General features: G+C 39.7%; 1 protein-coding gene across 1 annotated transcript in view; it reads left to right on the top strand.

The window, feature by feature from the left end:
* Positions 1 to 13,881: 13,881 nt before the first annotated feature.
* The window catches only part of PAK6 (p21 (RAC1) activated kinase 6), a 36,887-nt gene continuing 34,809 nt past the window's right edge, over positions 13,882 to 15,959 (top strand). The window contains exon 1 of the mRNA XM_072864471.1: positions 13,882 to 13,966. The gene's annotated coding sequence lies outside the window, so the exon portion shown is untranslated. The remainder of the gene's footprint in view (positions 13,967 to 15,959) is intronic.

Genomic DNA, 15,959 nt, shown 5'->3' with positions numbered 1-15,959 from the left:
TTGTTAGTGCTTTCCTTTAGCTGAAATTTGTTTTCTTTTGCTGATCTTCTAACTTCCTTTTAGACAAAGTCTGGGGGATCTCGGTTACTGTCCTCTCACTTCCAGTCTTATCAGTGTTGCAGGATATAAACTGAAATGAAAACTAGGTAGCTTAGGAAGAAAATGCTCATAACAAAGTATTGGTCATCCCATGGACTTCTCAGGCAAGACGTGTTTCCAGCCAACACAGAACTTCACTATCACTTCACCTATTTCATAAACCTTATTCAGACAGAAAGCTTTTGAGAACAGTCTGAGCACACAGATAAGAGCTCTTAGCAGAAGTTCAGTAAAGGAAATTTGTTCCTCAGGTCTTTAAAATCTGTAAGTGAATCTATTTGTCTCTAATGAAGTCTACTTTAAATCTGAAACACTCCATTATTACTCTTATGTTGACTGGGCATGTTTTCTCAGCAAAAAGTGTTCTAATCTTCCATCTAAGAAGACTATCCTTGATCAAGACAGCATGTCTTGTTACTCTTCATGTATATCCCAGACAACACAAGCACCTTATAACCAGAAAATTACTGAAACTTCCCTCCTCCCCAATACTGTAAAATAAGAATTGTCTAGCAATGGCATTACAGGCTTCTCCATAAGAAACAAATGAACAAAAACAATGAAGAGGAACTAGCAGCTATAAAAAAGAAAGAGCAGGCATCTCTTCTGTTGCTTGTTCCCAGTTCTGCTCCAATGGAACTCTGCATCTCTTCCACACAGGTTAGTCTCTGCCTACCCTATCCTATGAGCTGATTGCTCTGATATGTAAAAGGAGCTCAGGGAGGTCTTTCAGACATCCCTGTTGTATCTCTGTTCAAGTTTTGTTCTCCAAGCAACTGGGTGCAACCGTGATCCATTACATTCCTTGGACTTATTTTCATATATATGTTTTCATATAATAAACAGTATATTAAAATTTGCAACAGCTCAGATTCCATCACCATATTTTGTAGTGATAACCTCCCTAGGACTTCTAGGCCTGGACATCAGACATAATTTCACCCTACCCTCTACCCCTTGTGGCACTCCTTGTCATCTTGGCATCTGTAGATGCCTCTCTTCCTCTGAAGATGTTGGGATGGTTTTGATCTCCTAGCATCTTGTGGGCAAGGCTGGTCTCTCTTCTGTTTCATGACTGGTCTGTTACAATCCTGACCCATGAGGTCTCGGAGCACATCTGTCTTTTACACAATGATTCAAAAAGTGATGCTTAGGAAAAACTTGTCTAAGGTTGGAGGCAGACAGTTACTTTAAAAGAAAAAAAAACTCCACAACATGGCTTCATGCCTGCTAATGTGTGCTTAATAACAGAGGGTAAATGGGTTTGATCATGTTCAGTTACCAGGAAGTAATACCATTGGCATCTGGAGATGAAGGTGCCAAGTTGACTAATGTTTCCTGGGGGAGATGTCACACACTTGAAATCTTACACATCCATTCTACTTGTCTTTGGTTCTTCTGTATCTGATGTGAAAACATCAAACTCTTATTAAAATAAAGGTTAACTTGCATAAGTAAACTGCTCAAAGTTTTCAGCGGAATGGCATTTCCTTAATCGTATAATTGGTGGATATAATAAAAGTTGTGTGATGTTTGTCAATATGAATCTTAGTCAAAGTGCCTAGTGAATTTGGCAAATCTGTGGTTAAATTTCAGAGTTGGAAAAGCTTTATTGTAAATGTAGGAGATGACAGACAGAATTGTAGAGGAAGATAAGCTATTTCAATGTCCTAGAAAATAAATTATTATTCTTTAAAAAAAAAAGGGGGGACCTTCTAATACATTTTTTTAAATTGGAAAATGGAATAAATTTCATGTAGCTGAAAGAAGAAAAGAATATATCTATGATGTCTGAGATGTTGCCATTCTTCCTTAGCCTGCTTTCCATTTCAACGCAAAGTTGGTTTTGCATGTATATTAACTGGAGATACAGTAACAATAGCCTGCTCTTTGGCTACTGTGTCAGTAGTAAATTTTCTTCACTGAAATTGCTAATTAGATGCAATTCAAGTACAGGCTAAATGCTATGTATGATACTACACTTGGAATAATATTATTGTCCAGATTATGCTTTTTCTCCTACATGGGTAACCTGCAGTAGGAAAGTTTGTGGGTTTTTTTTTTACGCACAGCTTATTTCCCTGCTTCTAAAATGTTTCAGTAGTATCACAGGTGTTTGACAAGAAAGGTCAGAAGAATGGAAGTGATTTGTAATGTTGGATGCTGCTGGAAAGCACATACAGATCCTCCTTCTAAAGCCTGAGAATCTGTGGTTTTTGCCGTTTTTGTTATGAACCACGTGCCAGCAGCAGCACTCTGAGCTTTAGATCTGTCCCTAGAGTTGTAACTGGCCAGAGAGTGGGAAGAGAACAGGAGACAAAGCCTGCCCCTACTACTTTCTTATTCCTTGCTAGGATAGTGCTACAGTGAAAGACTCTTCAAAGGCTACAGTAAAGGGTACAGAAGAGCTGAGCTTTTAACTTTTTCAGAAATTAAGAGCAACTTGACTGATGCTCTGGATGCCTTGAGTGTGCACTTTACAGAATAGCCCTGAATGCAGTAAGCCACCCAAACCCCAGATACTTTCATCCGAGACTGGAATATGTGGTCTGCTGCTGAGGGTCTGGAATGTTTGTTCTTTGAAACAATTTGTTGGTATTCATAGGGACCCCCTTTTCCTCTGTGTTTGTATGAACTGTCTGCTGTCCACTCTGTTATATTAAGTGGAAAGGGGTCTAGAAATAATGGCAGAAAGTCATTGAGCCCCAACAAATGCTACAGATAAAAAAATCTAGGCTGATCAAATGTGCACGAGATGTACATATACTGTGAGTGGGGCAAAACCCACAGGTCTGAGCCATTTTCTGCTCGTGAAGCTCTGGTAGCTGCATCTGTGTTCGAAGGAGTTGTTCCACTGTTTCTAGGGCTCACCAAGATCACTGTCTACACCTGTGAAATGCAGATGATACAGGGTACCTCGTTAGTATTTATGTATTGTAATCACCAACAATGTTACATAACCTACTTCCACTTGACTATGTCAGTGCAAATGATATGAAAAAGCAGATCTTGAGAGTCAAGAACAGAAAAGTGATTAAAAAAAGCTGCAGAATCCGACAATAAGAATCAGAGCTCTAAAACAATAATACTGAAACAGAACTTACTTTTTAAAGTATATCTACAGACATTTACAAAAAGTCTGTTGCAAGCTCTGAAACTAACTTGCTACTGCTTTATGTCTTAAAAGATCATTTTAAGGAAATGTGTCAGTTAGGAGTACTCATCACTTGCTGTCCTAAGAAGGTATTTAATTTGTAGGAGATTCAAAATCCTAAAACTGAGATAATTGGGAAAAGTATTTATCAGCTTAGATAGATATATTCCAAATGCATTCATATCTGAGACTTCTCCTAGCCTAGGGTCTGTGTTAAATAGAAAGATTATGAAAACCATGCAGTAGAAGTATGCACCTGTTGACTGACTCATTATCGGAGGTGTAAGCTTGTACTTGTGCTAGCAGGTGAGATTATTTAACAGAAAATTTCCAGAATGAACTAGAAACAATGGCTTGCACTCTACCTTAATGTGTGTCCCCTGTAATACTTAAATTAGGTGTTTCTATATAAATTCAACTGATGAATAAGGAGAATGCATTTCATGCAGCTGGTGCGTGAAATCCCACACTTGTATTTACAGCTTTTGATATGAAATAATACAATTATATAATATTTCGATTATAGTCTATGTTATAGATTCATATAAATTCATGAATTCTTAAAATAACAAAAATTTGGCAACACATAAAGGTAATTATGTTGGATTACATCAGTAGCCTTAAATTTCCATGGGACAATAGTTAGATAATTTCAAGACTAAGCAAAACTTATGTTTGTGACTCTTGTCAGGCTTTCATTCTGCAAAATATTTAAGAACTTGCCAAGTTTTAGACACATACAGAACCCAAATCTTGAGGGCTACATCTCGCCTGTACAGCAATATTTGTCCCCTAGTCTTCCAGACTAGCGAATCTCAGAGCTGCTCTTCCATCTGATAGAGAACAAGGCATAAAGAGTAGGCAAAAAGATCTTATTCCTACAGTCAGGACACAGCCAAAGTGTGCTCCCAGTGAGTGGAATGCTCCCTCGTCCCACAGGCTGGACACAGCCAAGGAATTTTTGGTTTTTTATGGCTCTCCTAAGTGTAGGTTTCTTCTTGTTCTCAGAAAATTGCATTCTAGATACTGTGAACAACTGATGCAATTTGAATCTGAATTTCTGGAAGGTTTTAAGCTATTTCAATAAGCTGATTTATTCCAGTTTCTAATATCTTTATATTAATTTGGAAATTGACTTCCACGATTTTCTACCTGTTGCATGTGTCACCTTCCTCACTGCAGTGTAGCGTGGTCTTATGTAAGAAAACAAACAGTCAAACAGTCATCAACCTCACTGAAGTTTTGCAGAGTTGAGGAGATAGTACGATCACGTTTTAAAAGCAAATTTTAAAAAGGCTTTGGTGAGCCATTTGTCCTATCTTTAGTCTAAAATTGAAAGAATTATAGAAGAAAAAAATGCTAATTGTTTTTATGAAGAACACTGTCACTTCACATTTTGTGTCATTCTGACTGACCTACCAGATTGTGGATTCCATACATTAATTAACTCTGCTTTCTTTCTACCAAACCTACTATAAATCAGATCCAACTGTTTTTTAGTTCACAAAATTTATGAATACTTTTGAAAGTAGACAAATTACACCTCCTGCATGTGCTTCAGCAAATCATCCTAAATCTTTCCTCTGTGCTGCTGCTGATTTCCCAAATAATAAATATTCCAAAATGGCTTTGGGCTAAACTGTAACTTCTGAGGTGTTGTGCTCCATGCTGTGCACTAGTGATTTCCCCAGCGATGCTTCGGTGTACAAAAGCTTAGTGTTCTTATTCTGAGTGAGTTATTTGACTGCGGTCTTGAGAATTGGTGGTTAGAGTCTCTCATTTAGCCTTGGGCTATGGGCACTGCAGTTACATTAATGTGCATGTGCTTAAAAAGATTGCCCTTAAAGATTGCTGAAGGAAGACTGAAGCTCCTTTAACAGTTTCATTCTCTTGGTTCTTACTATTTTACACTCATTGCCCCTCTGCTTGGTTTATCTATCAGAATGCTATGTTTAGAAACGTAGAAATAAGGAGGTTTCATTTCCATTCATTCTTTATCTGATAGAATATTTTAAATTATTAAACAAGCATGTGAACACTGAGGTCACTCAGTAATACCAGGGAAGAATGCTGTTCCCTGTGTTGGCTCTAGAAATATTTGTTCCCTACTCTCCTTTTGTACTAAGTACCATCCAAAGCTATTTAATTATTGATCCCATGGCTCTAGCTGATATGGAAGTGTGATTTACAAAGCAGGATCAGCAGCTAAGTGACACAATGCTGACGAAAGACAAATGTTAGTCTTCTGTTCAGTTTCTGTGCCTGAGCTTATGTTTGTTTTTCCAGTGCTTTGGATTCTCTTGATGCACAGTTCTTCATTATCTCTTGAATTGTGTATTTCCTTTCTCAAAGCTAAACTAGTAATGTATTTTGATGTAGTGTAATACTTTAAATAATCATTCACTCAGGAATCATTTTGGGGGGGGGGGAAAGTGTTGGGGTATTGCAAAATTCAGTGGTGGCTGGGTATGGCTTGTTGGTACATTTCCTCGATATCCAGTCAAAACAGATCCAGTACAGGCATTCTGGACCATTCTGCCACACCATTAGAGCTGCATTTACTCCTAAAGAGCCAACCTGGATTAGTTCTTTACCTGTGCTGTGAACTGAACTGGCTACAACTTGTCCTTTCATTAATCTCTTCCCATGGTTTCACAGTCCAGATCTGCTGATATCCTGTTTGAAAAGAGAGGTATGTCAGGGATTAAACCCAACTGTAAGTAGGCACCTGTTGTTTTAGTGGCACATCGTCTGCTCCTGCTATGTTTGTAGGGGAACCGTGGAAGACTTTTCTTCATATAGCTTTAGTGGAGTGTGCCGTATTCTTATATCTTGGAAACTATTGCTTAGATCCTGTGCAAGTAAAAGCAGCAGTTTTTATATCAAGATGTAAAACGTAAGTGTCAGCTGAAAGTAGTCTTGTCTAGCCTGAAACAGAAGACATTACTGGCAACTGGTGTGGGCAGCTGTAAAGATAGTCTCTCATTTGCTTAACATATGAGGAATGTGTAACAGGAATAGTCCATTTTTATGTAATTAAAAAAGTTATTATTCCCCCTCATCTCCTGGGAAAGCATATTTTTCACTTGGTGAGCTAGATAACAATGGAAAACTCACTGTGATCCTGTTCTCAGTTCTTTCGACAGGTAATTCCCACACAATTGAACATTGGAGCCATCTTCGTCGCTTCTTATTTATGAGCATTCATTTCTGCTACACATGTGCTCCATGCGCCAAGATCAAAATGTGGTTTTGCTTCCTATCAGCTAAACTGAGGAGATTTTTATCAAAGTGAGCACTATATCAATATACTTTTAGACTGTCTGCAAATCGCTTCGTAACTTTCTCAATTACAAGCTTTGTGGTCTCAATTACAAGCTAGTGATCTTTCTCTATATGGCATATTCTTCACTTCCTTAAACTTTCTTGTGGTTTCCACAGTGATCTTTCCTGATGTATCAATATGCTTTCCAGAAATGGATGCGTAGCAATATGGGCGGAGGGGGAAAGGCAGAACAACTGCCATGTAATTGGGAACGCACTGTTGCATTGGATGAGGCTCATGGAAAAGAGTTACAGTTTTCCTTGCTTCCCTAGTAAATTCACACTGGCCCTCTTAAAATGACAGCAAATTTGGAAATGGTATTTGAGGACTTGTTGTAAAGGAGAGGTAAGAACACTATGCTTCTCCTGAATCTTCTGGCCATTTCATTAAGGTAAAAGCCAAGCTGTTGGGTATTGTGCTGCAGAAGCTATGGATGTTTTGGCAAAGCCCTGTTCATGTTTCTAGCATTTGTAGTTTTGTGAAACTTCTGTTACTGAGACAAACAGGGTTCCAGACTGAAGACCTGCCTTCCGCTGTCAGTATTGCTCCTGGCTTTGCATGTGATACTGGACAAATCATTTAAGTCCTGTGGTTTTCCTGTTTATAAAACTTGTATTATACTTTAATGTATATTTTCATATCTAAATATATGTATTTATAAATGTTTCAGTTCTGTAGAGAAGTGGTTCATAAAAACAAGGTAACCCTTTGATACATTTAGTTGCTGGTTTCCTAACTTGTATTTGGACTAGTAATTTCTGTTGGTAATTACTAATTTATTACTAATTACCTGTAATGCTTCTGGGCAGTTGAAATGTACAATGCAACCAGTAACATTTCACCAAAATAGGTTTTGGTTTTGATACTAGTATCCAGAGAGTAAAATAGGGGAACCATTTCTCAGACTGATACTGTTGTTTAAACTGGTGTGTAGTTATTCTACCAGCTGTTGAGATCCAAGCTGTTTTCTTTGAAAACTAAGCTATTTTTTTTGAGTAGATAGTATTCAAGCCTGAATTTTGGACCTTGACCTGTATCTTGGTGAAATAATTCTTCTTAGCATCCAGCTTTTAGGACTGTCACTGTCCTGTCAGATTTCGGTGTGATAGATGGTTGCATGTTTGGTTTAGGTGCCATACACATCAATAATACTCTTTTGACATCTATGATAGCTTCCCTGTCGTGTTCTTAAACCACCCTTTATTCCTCCCAATTTATTCCAAATGCATTCTAAAATGATTTTTTTGTTGTTCATGTCTAAGCTTATCATCTTCCCTTTTCTATCTCTTCTGTGTTTTGCAATTTTTATATGCACTAAATATTTCATTATATGAGGATTGTGTTAATGTGCAATGGCACCCCACACAGTCAAGGCAAAACCAACAGTCACAGTTATTACTCAAAGTGATTATAAGCAGTACAAAGCCTTTACATAAAAGAAGGTCTCTGTCCCCTCTCTTTTTGTGACATGCTCTTGTCTCTCCTTTCAGAAGTGGCTGTATTTCTGTAATGCTGCATGGATCTTTCACGATAGAATTACTATACAAACACAAGTGTTATATGACCTCAAAAATAACTATGAGCTGGAAAGCTAAATCCAGCTCTAATGAATGAAGTCCGAAAGCTGACAGCATTCAGCAATTTCACAGGCTCAGGATATTTTCTAACAAGAAAATTCATTTCTGAGACTTGTTGACAGAAACATCAAGAATGGAACTGCTGCCTTTGCCTCCACCCACCCCAGCAAAGAGTGGGGGGAGAAAAGCAGCTCTTTATAAATAGCTCTGTTCCTGTCGTATTTGTAAATTCAGTGCTTTTTGTGTCAATGACATCACCCTCTTCTCCATGGCAACTCCCTACGATGTCAAAACTGCAGGGCACCATCAGAGAAACTTAAACCAGCAAATGAACAGGTTGATTCAAGATGATTTAATTGAGAAATAGTGCAGGGGGCAACAGGAGGGGGTGGGAAACATGAGCAAACAGGCTACTGTCAGCTCTGCTTCTCTGGAAAGCTTGTATCTGTAGTGATTGTCTCCTAAAAGTCTGTCCCATCTCTTCTTTTTGTAAGTCCTTGTCAGGAGGAGGAGGTGGGTGGAAGGCAGGCAGGCATCTTATTCTCCATCTCCGGTGTGTCTGGAGAGAAGCCCTACAGGTGACTAAGCAGGAGGAGCATGACTGACTCACTCCTGAGTTATTTTCTCACTCCCCTTCTCTCCCCCCTCCCACCTTTTCTGTTTGTTTTTTAGCTTTCGCCTTACAGCTTGTATTTTTCCCCAGGCCCTGATGAGAAAGAATTAGCAGCAGGCTGTCTTGTTACCTAATGTTCACAAAAATGTGCTTGTGGTTATCCAGGTGAGGAAATAAAAGCCAACTCTAAAAGCAAGAAAAATGAATTGTCTCTTAGATACAACACCTTTATCTTAAAGAGGGGAAAAAAAAAAAAGCGCTTCTCCTTTCTGAATGTTGTCCAGGAAATACTAAACTAACTGACATGCCAGGAAACTGTAAATAACTAGCTTCTTTATCAGACTACCTATGGAAAATACCTAATTACCTCACTGGCAGCCCTGCTGGTTTTGACTGGATTTCTAAACTGACTGCAGTGGTGGGAAGCTATTTCACTTGTTGTCTTGATTACAGAATTGGATTCTGCTGGGTTCCATTTGGGACTCAAGTAGCAGGAACATAATGGTTACATCTGCAGAGTTTCAGCCAGTGTAAACTGTCACTGCTTCAATCGGCTTAATAAATCTGTCCCAGTTTACATCCCTATGAAGTCTAAAGCTTTAGAACAGTTTACCTTCCTTCTTCTGCAGGGTGCCGTGAGATCTGTTGTTGAAATTTATCCTGCAGAAGTGTCAACTTGATATTATATTTTGCATTTTGGAAATTGCATGACATGGATGCAGGCAAGATATGCAAGATCAGCACAACGCCCACAGAGTTCTTATATCCAGAAAGGGACACAGGAATGCTTACCAGATTGATAAGTAACACTTAGGTTTGCCTGAGTGATGGAATAACACTATAGTTGCTGTTAATGGTTTGCAGTTTATACCTCTATAGGGTGCAGAAGTCTTTAATCACAGGTTCTCAAAGTGTGAGGCTTTGTTATGTCTGTTAACTCCCTCCCCACCCTGGAGTGAAGCGTAAGTCAGCTATCCTGTGATTTCAAGGCTTAGTTGAGGGGAAACGCACGTATAGCCTTTATACACTAGAATCTTGATTAGTATCTTGCTCTTGCCTTTTGTGCAAAATGTCACTCAACACACAGTCCCATCCTCTTTGCTGAGATCACAGCATCAGCCCACGATAAAAAAGGTCCCAGAAAACATTCATTCACTGCATTACAGAAGCTTGATAGTGATATGTGCCTACAATGAGATCTCATTAATTTTAACCGCAAGGTTTTAATGGAATTTATCATTGTGGTCTTCTCTGTCCTCCAATTGTGAGGATATCTTACCTTCAGTGAATTCTTCTAACACCTCTGCTGCCTGCCAGAAAGAGGGGGCGTGTGGCACTCTGATATACTCCTCCACGGCAGCTGGCATTGGGGTAGTGCTGGTGAGTAAGCAGCTGCGAGCTTGGTGTGTTTGCATGTGTATGAGACTGAACCAGGATCTTTCTGAAGAAGCTTTAAGATGAAATTGCTGAGAATTTTTGCCTGAAGCAAGGGATGTTTCCCGTCTTTAAGACAAGCAGCAACCTGCAGTCAGAAGGAAGAAGGGACTGAATGCACTCCAGAACTATTTCTCAGAGATCTTTTTTTCAAGGTAAGATTCCTGTTGTGGGAGGTAGATGGGGCAACAGGGTCCAGCATTCTGAATACTAAAATTGAGATGACTTGTAAAATTTTTTAGCTTCCCAAGCTGTAGAACTGAGACAAATCTCGTATGTCTCTGGCACTCCCTTTTTAGGCTGGAAATTTAAATCAGCCAACAAGAACTAATTTTCTGAGGTCTGAAGCCATAAAAAAGAGGTGTGGGGAAAGGCTTTTAACACTGCCTTTTGCCTGCCTGTATTCTAGTGAATAAATGCCATTGACTGTGCTTCTAAATCTTGTACTTAAATAGTAGAATGATGGGCGTTGTAGGAACAGTGGGTGAATGAAAGTAAAATTTAGTAAATAGACATGAGCTTATGGTTTATTAATTTCATTTAGTGCTTTTAAACATTGATAGAGTATTTGTTGTTCTGTAGGAGGCAGAATGAAGATGGGTCCTGCCTTTGGAACTTGAGCTCAAAGGTTTTTAATAGGCTTGGTTTGAAGAAACACTATTGAAACAAGAGCAAGAAGATAGGATTTTTTTTTAAAGCATCTATTTGAATTACACCTGAACAACCAGTTTATCGCTGTTGAAAACTATTTGTGGAGAGGCCAGAAAGTAGTAGAGACCTCCTTGTCCCAGCTGCAGGCAACTTGTTTGAAAAGCCTTATTTAAGGTAGGAAAAAAATACCTTGAATGTACAGAGATGGCTCTGGAAAAAACTGGTGAGTAACAACTAAAAAATCTTTTCTCATCAGTATCCCCTCCTCCCCAGTATAAACCAAAACCTGAAACTCCTCCTAGTTGGGAGCCCTCCAGACTGAGAATTGTATGCTTAGCTTGTGGTGTATAAATTATAGTCCTTGATTAAAGTATAGCAAAGCACGAATCTTATAAAGGTGCTGGAGCCATTAAGGAATGCACTGGCTGAGCCTGGAAGTGCAGGGGAGAGTGTTAGGCGTGAGTCTACACTTTCTCTTTGCACACCAATTGATCTAACACTTGTATGCAGTTACATTTTGCTCTTGGAAAAGAAATAAAATGTGCTCATAAAAGCAAAAACATCTTATGTTTAGGGAAGTAAGGGTAGTTAGTAAACTTCTGCACCTAGAACTGAGAAGGAGGAAAAAGCCTTGTCAAGTCTGTGAGAAGTGAAATCAAAATGATCTCTGACTTGTTGCCTCCTCTTCCCTTCCCTATGCAAGGCAAGGAACGGAGTGGTGCCTAGAGGGAAGTTGTGCTCTGTGCAGGTTGCAGAGTGGTTAGCTGAGATTGCCTGGGGAAGGGTACTTGTGCCCAGTATTCAGGCAGGGAATGATGGCCAGGAGGGTGTTTGGTGCCAGCAGTCATTGCGTAACTTTATGCTGTCTCCGCAGCTGGCTTTGCCAGGCGCTGGAGCAGTTAATGCAGTTGGATGCTGTTGCTGCAGTTTGATTCCACTTTGTAGAAATAGTTGAGATGAGGAAATTTCTGCCAGCTTCACAGTCAGGAGTCATCAGTTCTGCCTCTGACACTTGGGGAGCATGAATGAATAACTCTTAAAACATTAATCTAGGGCAGCTTCCAAGAATCCTGTGTACTAAAGTTTAGAATACATTGTGATCTGATTAATTATCCAGGGACAGCAAAGACTTTGAAGAGGTGTTTACCCAGTGTGTGGACATACTGAACTTCAAACTCCCAAAGAAAACCTGCCTTGGCAACTTTCAGGAGTGTATTTGGAGAGGATAGACACAACATCAGAGGGTAGGGGAGCAATGGATGTGCAAGCAAGGCTACAGAGGAGCAGGGAAACCAAAGAGGGACAGTAGTAGCATTATGCTGTGGCTGGTGCATGGGACAGAGCAGCAGACAATATGGCTTTGGGGGTATGGAAGATGCTGCTGCTTCTGGCAGTGTCACTTGACATCAATTTAAACTGGAATTCTGCATAACCAGGGTTAAGCACTGTATTATCTTCTATGGGATGGTTCTTTACTTCAGAAAAATCTTGTATTTCTTTTTTGCTGGTAGGATTTGGTGGGAGAGGGGGCTTTTTGCAGTTCCTGAGAGAACTGTGGAGGGAGGGATAAATAGGAAGAAGCAAATGATACTGCTGGAGAATACAAAGTGCAGCAAGCTAGATAAAGGTGATCCTGAGGAGGAGGATTGGTGTTTAATTAAAACTACTGCTAAAAACCAGGCTCTTAGTAGTAAAATAAATAATAGCAGGACATGAGTAATCCCTCTCGGGGGAATGTCGGAGACAAAATTACACTAATGTAATAATAAAAGGTGCGTGTGTGCAATTGCTCAGAGGAATAGTAACAGGATAGAATGATTTTTCACTGCTAAGAAGTTCAAATGTGGTTCAAGTCAAAAGGGACTGAAACCTGCTAAAGCACGTGCTCCTCAGGGCTCTCGGGCCATTTCAGAAGGCAGAGTTGCCTGAGTTACTGAACCCGCCATTGATGCTTTACCTAGCAATCCCAGCAGAGAGGCGGGAGATTGAGCTCCTTCTCTGCTTTAGCAAATGATGGCAAGTTAAGTGTGTGGCTTGCGCTCCTGCCGCTCAGTCTGTGTGTTTTCAGTGAATTAAAAATACGTATTTCAGGCCCAGACTTAGGACAACTGAGCCATGTGTCATGCATCTGGAGGCAAGAAAGGACATTAAAACATCTTTTGCTTCCTTATTTCCCTCCCACCCCTCATTTCTAATCGTGAAATAATTTCAGAGCTCTGTCTGCATTCCTCAAGCTGTGATGCCCATTCTGGTAAGGTGGTTAAATAGTGTAAACTCATTAACCATTCTCAGCTGAGTAATATACAGTGACATAACATAATTTCATTTTCATAGCTGGCTTGCATAATGCTGCACTTCAGTTGTTGTTACTTTTTCCATTTCATCCTTTTCATTTCTATGACATCCATCTGTTTACCAGACAAGGTTTAGAAAAAATCTGGAAAAAAAAAAAAAAAATCCCAGAATACAAAAAGAAGAAAGCACACGAGTGAGTGTAAAGGGGATTTAACAAAGAACAGAGGTTTTGGGACACTGGAATGAGAACTGCTGTTGCCCAAGGCAGGAAAGTGAGAGAAGATCCTGGATACTTGGGGACCAGAAAAGCAGGTAGTAGAAGCTTTTTCTTTTTATTTTCTTCCTCCTTTCCTCCCCCCTGCCCCAAGCTGGAAAAAGAACCCAACCAACCAACCACCACCCCCCCTCACACCCCACAGCCCCCCCCCAAAAAAAAAAAAAAAAAACCAACCAAAAAAAAACCCCAACCGCCCTGAAACAGCTGGCATTCTGGCTGCCTGAAAGCTGTCTTGTTTACAAAGACTGGCATGCATTGCTGTAGACAGTTATTGGTCACAAAATTCCCTAAAAAAAGGTCTCTATGAAGAATTCATGTTCCTCTGGACTTGCTTAAAGTCTAGCAAGGAATAGCGATACTTCAACCAAAGAGCGCTTTGGAAACAGTTGAGTGATGTATTTTTTCTCCCACAGGTTGCCAAGGGGAAGGGAGAAGGCCTTGTGAATCCCTGAGACACTCAGGTTGCCATTTGCAACAGCAGTGCTTTGCAGCAAACAAGCACAGCCCAAAAACCCCAAGTTTAGTCAAAGGAAAGAGTAAGGTAATAGTGATTTGTGGTAGATATGGAAGGTAATTCGTAGTCTGCTCTGCAGAATCAGCTTGTAGCCAAAGCACAGCTCTGAGCAGTGTCATTTCTAGTGGACACCCAGCTGAGGCACTGCAGCCAGCATCCATTGGCCAGGGGCAGGTATCCTGCCGATATGATGTGGAGATACTTGAAAACCATTGTATAAAAAAGATGTTTTAGTTCTTAAAATGAAACATGCCGTTTCAAACTAGAAAGCAAACATACTCAGCAGTGACAAGGGTCTCTATGAACTGATAATGTCAACTTGATGGCTCTGAGCTCAATTGTTTTTCCCCTGAGAATCTGGTTAAATTGGACTGTCTGTGTGTCAGTGTTATCTTACTGATGGCCTTCTAGTTCTCTGACTTTCCACTCTGCAATGTACAATGCCTTATAAACAACTATATTTTGTTTTTCTTATACTCTGTTGCCTTTTTCATGAAAATTTTCATAGATCTCACTAATCTCTTCTAAGTTTGTTCATATTCACGTTACTGTGCCCCGAAGACAGTACTAAATAGGCTGCAGAGTCTTGGCTGTGTTACTGAAAGAGTATGGATCAGGCCACTGTCCTCCCTGCTGTGTTGTGAGTACGTTTTTTTCTCACATGTGTCAACCTTTAAGTCTTCTTTTGAAGCTGTGACTTTTCAAGGCAGAGCAGGAGCTGAAGAGCTGTGTTTAGACGGGCAGAACAAGTGTGAAAATCCTTCCTTAATCTGGACCAGGAACAGAGGGGTTAATATGTGTAGTGGCCAGAAGGCACTACACAGAGCTTAAAATAACCAAGATCAGGATAATTTGGCTTTAAAAACCATCTGGGGCTTGATTCAGTGCTCATTAAAATTCAGAGTAGCCTTATGATTGGCTTCTGGAAGAATTAAGCAGGGTGTTACACTTTATAATGAGTACTTTGGGCTTTGTCCAAGAAAGTACATAAATGCATACAATAATGTTAGAAATTAACTTCTTTCCTGTAACATCCAGCTTAGAATAAGAATCTTTCTAGCACTTCTGGAAGTCAGTGAAAAAAACCTCTGTTTTCAAGGGCCTTTGGATTGGATCTGAAGAACAGATGTTACAGCTGACTCTGGAAAGAAGTCTCTCTGGGCAAGTCATCTTTGAGCTGTTCATGCTACAGCAAGCTGTCCAGTTTGGGTACACATATAATTAATTTGCAGAAATTAGAGCTCCTGAGTGTGTAGTGAAAGGTGTGGAAAATCAGCTTGCAAACCTAGATGCTGTTATGGAATACGGGCCATAAAATGAAAAATGCATGCTGTGTTTATTTCATTAGAAACCTAAATGTATAAAGTAATGTCACAAGTAGTTTAGATCTTGTACCACCTCATCAACCATAGGAGATGTTAGTAGACAAGATGCTCCTGTTTGTGACTGCTACCGAGGAAACTTCCTGATTTCTGACACTTTATTATAAAATATGCAGTTTGCTGTTAACAGTGAAGAAAATACCAATTTTGCTGCTTGCTCCCAAATCAGGAATTTGCAAAGCTCTTTGGGCTTTTGTGTTCTCTTCCAAGTTCTAAATATGTTCTCCCTAAGCTTCTGCAAAATAGCCCGAGTGACATAAAGCTGAGCCAATGACTTACTTAAAGAATATTGCCATTTATTTCTGTATCATTTGAGGGCATGTTTTTAAAACAGTCTCTTAGAACTCAGGGTCACCTAAATTATCTAGCTACTTCTAAGACGTGGTCTGTGATCACCTTTGTAATGGGTTGTGGCTGTTCTTGGACTGAGATTGGTATTTGTTGAAAGAAGGAAATTAAAGAATTTTCCAGATAACTACCCAAGTATTTCTGTAGGGAATCTTTGCTTAAGCATTTGGGCACAACTGTTAGCCAGGCTTTCAGTTTTCATCAAAGTTCTGAAGAACAAAACAAGAAAATGCTCATTTTGAGTCTTAACAAGCATTTGTTTTTGAAGGTCACATGTGGAAATGAACTAA

This window comes from Ciconia boyciana, chromosome 6 (genome assembly GCF_034638445.1).
Source record: "Ciconia boyciana chromosome 6, ASM3463844v1, whole genome shotgun sequence".
NCBI classification, from domain to species: domain Eukaryota; kingdom Metazoa; phylum Chordata; class Aves; order Ciconiiformes; family Ciconiidae; genus Ciconia; species Ciconia boyciana.
The sequence above is the reverse complement of the archived record's forward strand: the minus strand, read 5'-3'. Positions and strand labels throughout refer to the sequence as shown.